This window comes from Grammomys surdaster, unplaced genomic scaffold (genome assembly GCF_004785775.1).
Source record: "Grammomys surdaster isolate TR1022 unplaced genomic scaffold, NIH_TR_1.0 125688, whole genome shotgun sequence".
Classification (NCBI taxonomy): domain Eukaryota; kingdom Metazoa; phylum Chordata; class Mammalia; order Rodentia; family Muridae; genus Grammomys; species Grammomys surdaster.
In genome coordinates this window covers 885648-891733 of record NW_021620524.1, presented here as the reverse complement: position 1 = coordinate 891733, position 6086 = coordinate 885648, and positions in this window count along the sequence as shown.

Genomic DNA, 6086 nt, shown 5'->3' with positions numbered 1-6086 from the left:
TCTGCCTGGCCGCTGGGGTGCTGGGTCTGAGTTCTGCCTGGCCGCTGAGGTGCTGGGTCTGAGTTCTGCCTGGCCGCTGGGGTGCTGGGCACAGCCTGCCATGGAGGTGAAGTGGGGAGCTTGAGTGGGGTTATCCTGCTGCTGCTGTTGGGTGCTGGGCTTTAGGGAAGTGCAGAGACACTGCTCCAGGGGTGGGAAAGTGCAGTCCAAGATGTGGGGGCCCGAAGCTGGGGTTCCCTGACTCCCCTGGTGTGCCACACAGAGAAGTCGAGGCCTGTGACAAGGCCACGACCGGGGATCCCAAACTCCTGGCATCCAGGCGTCTATGAGTTGAGAGAAGTTGGGAGCGGAGTTGAGGGGGGCCACAGGCAGGGTGAGAATGCAGTGTAGGCAGTTTCGATGGAAGAGAGTCCATGCTTATCCATCTCGTTTATTGATTGTTCATTGTGGAAAATGGATGCATACCATCTTCTCAGAGTGAACTACCTTTTGTGGGAAGGATGTCTGGGAAGGGAAGTTTATTGGATAAACTCTCAGGGCCTCTAGGTACCTCATTAGCATAGAGATCTCTGTTTCGGGTTATGTTACCAGCGTGGGCACTGTGGTCCACACCAGGAATCTGGCAGGGAGCAGGGATACGTCTACCGTCTCAGGTGTATACCCGAGTTCTCAGACCGGCTCTACCTTACCAAGTTTCCTGGCATGGTCCATTGTCCCACACGAAACCACTGAACCATCTCTCCAGCCCCAACACTTTTTAGCTTTTGGTTCTTTTTTGAGAAGCCCTCACAGTGGTTCCACTAGTTCACACTTTCAACAATTAATATCTTTCCCCAAATGCTTACCAGTATTTACTGGCTGCTTTCTTCTTCTTCTTCTTCTTCTTCTTCTTCTTCTTCTTCTTCTTCTTCTTCTTCTTCTTCTTCTTCTTCTTCCTCCTCTTCCTCTTCCTCTTCCTCTCCTCCTCCTCCTCCTCCTCCTCCCCTCCCCTTCCCCCTCCCCCTCCTTCTCTTCCTTCTCTTCCTTCTCTTCCTTCTCCTCCTTCTCCTCCTTCTCCTCCTTCTCCTCCTTCTCCTCATCCTCATTCTCCTCTTCTTCTTTCTCCTCCTCCTCTTATTCCTCCTCCTCCTCGTTCTCCTCTTCCTCCTCCTCCTCTCTTCTTCTCTTCTCCTATTGTTATTGTTTGTTATTATTATTATTGACAGTACTTCAATCTTCAATACTGGAGATTGAACCATGGATTTGGTGCATGCTAGGCAAGTGCTCTACCACTGAGATGACTTTTATTTTCTTGATGATAACTGTTTAGATTGGGAAGAGATAGATCTCAAAGTAGTTTCAGTACGAATGCCCCTGATGGCTAAGGATGCTGAAACTTAAGCATCTGTTGGTCATTTGTATTTCTTTTTGAGGACTTAGCTCATTAACCTGTTTACTGATTGGCAGTTTTGTTTTTGTTGTTGTTTTGGTTTGTTTTGTGTGTGTGTGTGTGTGTTTAACTTTTGCAGTTCCTATTATAGTTTAGATATTAGCCCCTTGTCTGAAATACAGCTGGCAATAATTCTCCCATTTTATAGGCTGTTTATTCTGTTGATATTTTCTTTTACTATGCAGAAGCTTTTGGATCTCATGTAATTTCACTAGGCTGTTTTCTGTGCTGCTGTAGTTCTGTTTAGAAATTCTGGCCTAAGCCAGGCATGGTGGTGCACATTGTTATCCCAATGCTTAGAAAGTTGAAGCAAGTGGATCTCTGTTAAGCTGGAAGCCAGCCTAGTCTACATTGCAAGTTCCAGGCCAACCTGGACCACAAAGTGAGTCCTTACCTTAAAAACAAACAAAGAAAGAAAAAAACTCTTGCCCATATCAATTCTGAAGCATTTCCTCTGGATTTTTGTTTTGTGATTTAAATCTTTAAGATTTTAAGTTAGGGGGCTGGAGAGATGGCTCAGTGGTTAAGAGCACTGATTGCTCTTCCAGAGGTCCTGAGTTCAATTCCCAGCAACCACATGGTGGCTCACAACCATCTGTAATGGGATCTGATGCCCTCTTCTGGTATGTCTGATCACAGCAACTGTGTATTCACATTAATAAAATAAATAAATCTTTAAAAAAAAAAAAAACAAAAAAAACCAAAAAACAAAAAAAAAGATTTTAAGTTAGGTCTTTGATCCACTTTGAATTGATTTTTTTAAAAAAGCAGGGCAAGAAATATGGCTCTAATTTCATTCTTCTGCAGGTGGACACCCTGCTTTGCCAACACCATTTAATGACTAGTACACTTTCCAGTGTATGATCTTGACACTTTTGTCAAAAATTAGCTGGCCTTGGTTGAGTGGGTTTATTTTTGGATTTTCTATTCTGATCTACATGCCTATTTTATGTCAGTACCATGTTGTTTTTGTCAGTGTGGTTTTGTATTATAATTTGAGGTCAGGTAATGGAATACTTTGCTTATGTTCTTTATGCAGATTGCCTTGGTTATCTATGGCCTTTTGTGTTTCCACATAAATTTTAGTATTTTTTCTATCTATGTAAAGAATATCTGTGGAATTTTGATAGACAGTGGATTGAAATAAAAAAAAACACTTATGTATATGCAAGTGCACCTGTTTGACTGACTGTATGCCTCATGTGTACAGGTACAGAGGCCAGAGAGATCTGGATTGTAAGTCACCTGGTGGAGGTTCTGGGGATCAAACTCAGGTTCTCTGGACAAGCAGGAAAGGCTCCTATCTGCCAAATCATCTCTAGCCCAAGTGAGAGTGAATCAAATCAATAGGTTACTTTTGAAAGTGTAACCATCTTTACAATATCAACTCTGCTAATCTCACACTGATTATATATTGCTCTATTGTATTTTGTCCTGTAGACAATGTATTGTTGGTTCTTTAAGAGATTTTTTTCTTTTTTGCTGGTCTTTTTTTAAAAAACAGACATAGGTATATTTTGGTTTTATGGTCGTCACCTGTAAGCCTCATGCTTAATTCTTCACAGTGTGATTTTCTTAACCTTTATCTTTCTTACGTGAGAAGTGTCTGGACAAGGCCTCACCTCCCTTGCTCTCTACCTTCCCTCCCGCCCTGTTGTGCTGCTACAGTGTAGAATTTCGGTTCTACCTTGTTAGATAGATTCTGCTTTTGTTTTCTGTAGTCTTTTATTCTTTTGAAGCAAAAGCAAATGCTAACTGATCTCTTATCTCTATTTTATTGTGTTTTGACACAGGGTATTGTGTATCCCAGGCTGGCCTTGAACTCCTGATCTACCTGCTCCTGCTTTCTGAGCACAGGGACTATAGGTGTATACCACCATGAATTTGGGGGATTCTGAGGCTCCAACTCAAGGCTTCATCACAGCACACAAACATTCTGCAAAATAATTCATGTTCTTAACCTTGACTTTTTTTTCTCTTTGTTGTTGTGTTTTGCTTTTTTGAGACAGGTTTTCTCAGTGTAACCAGTCCTGGTTGTCCTGGGCTCATTTTTTTGTAGACTAGGGTGGTCTCAAACTCACAGAGATTCACCTGCCTCTGCTGGGATTAAAGGCATGTGTGCCACCACACCCCCACTAACTTTATTCACTTGATTTGCAAGTGAATTATTTTATGCATATGAACATTTGTCTAAATGTATGTCTGTGTACCATGGGTGTGCAATACTTTGAGAGGCCAGAAAACATTGGACCCCTTAGACCTGGAGTTACAGATGGTTGTGAGCCTCCATGCACATGCTAGGAATTGAACCCTGGGAGATCAGCTAGCGCTCTTGACCTCTACAGACCCAGGCTCTGATGTTTTATGTCTTTTGTGATGACTTGCACTTGAGTCTAGTCTGACTGGAATACTGCCTTCAGTAGTGACTGCAAGGTTGACTTTGGATGGTGTGTTTTAAGAGCTTTTAAATGTCTGAGTATCTACTTTGTTCTTACTCATTTTTGTTGAGTGACAGTCCAGGAATCAAGTTCTTGATTTGTATTTAATTACTCTTGTCCGAATGCATGAGGAGCCTGGCACCATGTGGGTCCTCACAGGTCTGTGGTTCTCTCAGGCTCTCCCTTCCCTCTTACCTGGTACCCTAAGCTGCCTTTGGGGTGATGTCTTGTCCCTCAGGAGCTCTTTGCTTGCTGCAAACCTTTATTTTCCCATAGTTTCCACAGGCTGCTGCCTCTTGGCCAGGTCCTTGTGACATAGTATAATATTAACAAAACAGATTTATTGATACCCTCAGGCTTGGAGTAAAGGAGGAAGAGGCAGGGGATTGTACTTCTGAGGCTCCCCTCTGTGCTGGGAAACTTTAGGTTGAGGCTAACCTCATGAAATTCTCAAAGCTCCAGCTGTGTGTGGGGCAGGGGTGGGGGCGAGGTTTCCCCTATGGGTGGGGCTTCTCCCAAGGTTGTTTTCCCTTGTGGTCTACTTCTCCTGTCTGTCCAAGTGTCCAAGCCTGAGTGTCTGGGAGAGTATTTGTGATGTGGAGGTATCTAATGCCACCTCTTGGTTAATCTTCATGGCACCCAACTACTGCTTTGTCACAGATGCCTCCACAAAGACCCATGAGCCAAAAATAAGGCTTATCTCTTTAGTAGTCAAGATCTGGGACCAGAAGTCCCTGGTGGCACTACTGTACACTCTGCTCTGTCCTTGACTGAGTCCCAAACCACTGATGTCTCCACTTCCTGCAGGAAGGTGGGAGGCACAGAAATTAGCACAGCAGGGGACCAGGTCTCAGACCAAGCACATGTTTTTGCCAGTAGAGGAATAAACCAGAACATTACTTAACACACATAGCACATAGTGGTTCTCAGTAAGAGGCTGGGTACTGAGCTTAGGTGGGGAGGGGGACATAGTAGAAGGACTCATTCCCGTGTACCACACGTCAGGGCCCGAATGAGGGCCAAGAGGACTATGGGAACTCAGTCTGGAACATGAAAGAATCATGGGAAGAACCACAAGGAACACAGGCCAGAGAGATGAAAACATGGCTTTGAGATGTTAGGATGAGGGATGAGGACCCTGGGGATTTGGCTTTGCGGACACATGGTGTGTCGTTGCTGGGTGGGCTCTAGCAAGCAAGGTTTCAGATGACGAGGGCTCTGAGATGACAAGGGCTTGTGGGCTGCCTGCTTATCTTTCAGGAAGTTGCTTCTGTCATGAGAAGGGAAACCAAGTAGAGTTACTTCTCTATGAAGAGACCTGAGGGTCTGGGACAGCTTAGTTGGTGCCCAACTAAGCCTAGCAACCAAATGAGTACTTGAAGAGAAGTAGAACCCATCTACCTAATTCACAGCTGGGGACTGAGATCCAAGGACCAAGAATAAGACATCTTTGTGGAGTTGGAAGGCCTTGGTAGCACCTGCTGTATACCTGGATCTGCCGTTGGCTGAGCCTTAAGACATTAGACATCTCTATTTCCTTTAGGGAGGTGGATAGGACAGAAATTAGCCTCCTGGGCTTTGTCCCATTGCTGTCCTTTGCTGGAACAAAACTTGTGTTACTACACAGGGTATAACGGCCAACATGACCACTTTGCAGTATGGGAGGAGATTTTGTATATATTACACCTTGAGGGTGATGGATGCTTGCCAGCAGCAGCCATGTGCACCGAGCAGGCTTGAGGGCCTGAGAATGTCAGCTGTGCTCTGACTATTCCGAGGCCTCCCACGCCTGCGTTCTTTCGCCTTTCCCAGTCACTGTTTGGATCCAGCTGGTGGTGCTAAGTATAAAGGACTGGGCTAGAGTCATCCGGGCCCATCGTTGCAGGGTGGGGGAGTCAAGATTTTCTAGATACGGACATGGCAGTGTCTCCCAGATCTGTAGAGGGTTGGTGGCCTCCAGATGCTGAGGAGTTGGGCTGCTGACAGAGAGAAAGAGAGCACTAAATGACAGCAGACACTGCAAGCCATTGTAAAGGAAAAGGGACAGTTGGGTACTGCTGGCTCTTTACCTCAAATACTGACTTCCTGTTCATGAATACATCATCTTATAAATTAAATATACTGGATCCTGACCTGTCTATTAAACAGATTTCCCAGTTGTTTGTAGTTCCTCATCGTTCATTTTTTTTTTTTTTTTTTTTTTTTTTTTTTTTTTTTTT